Source organism: Acanthisitta chloris, unplaced genomic scaffold (genome assembly GCF_000695815.1).
Source record: "Acanthisitta chloris isolate BGI_N310 unplaced genomic scaffold, ASM69581v1 scaffold2472, whole genome shotgun sequence".
In the NCBI taxonomy this organism is placed as follows: Eukaryota; Metazoa; Chordata; class Aves; order Passeriformes; family Acanthisittidae; genus Acanthisitta; species Acanthisitta chloris.
The window spans coordinates 109,445-109,956 of NW_008659726.1; the positions used below are offsets into that span (position 1 = coordinate 109,445).

Below are 512 nucleotides of genomic sequence, written 5' to 3' on the forward strand. Positions count from 1 at the left end.
CCCCGGCTGCCACTACCTGTCCTCCCTTCTCAGAGAAGCGATGACTTCTTTTTTTCCCTGACTGGCGGCACCGGGAGACCAGGATAGGACTCCTCTGCAGCCGGACAAGCACAAGCACACCCACGGGGACAATCCCCCAAGCTCAGCCGCAGCACAGAGACAGCACAGGGAAGCTGCTCTTGGGCGTCTCGCTCGTGTTTAATCGCCAACGCAGGGAAACCTTTCGGGCTGGGGCCGGGCCGAGCCGCCTCCTCGGAGGGATGTGGGAAGGATGGGGAGCCGTCGTGGGGCCGCAGCCCCTCTCTCAGCCTTTCAGGCCCCGCTCGCATCTCTCCCCCGTCCGCATCCCTGCGCGGTCCTGGGTTGCGGCTGGTGTGGGTCTGCCGTTCTCTCGAGCCAGGCGTCCCGGAGGGGCGAGCCCTCCCTGCCCGCTCGCTGCCTTTCTTTTTAATTTGCAGTTTGCCTTTAATGAGGCTGCGAAGGCTGCTGTGCCCCCCGAGCCACCCACTCTG

General features: G+C 64.6%; 1 protein-coding gene across 1 annotated transcript in view; it reads right to left on the reverse strand.

Moving 5' to 3' along the window:
• Positions 1-512, reverse strand: part of SIM1 (single-minded family bHLH transcription factor 1) — a 46,987-nt gene that overhangs the window by 44,389 nt on the left and 2,086 nt on the right. The window lies entirely within an intron of this gene.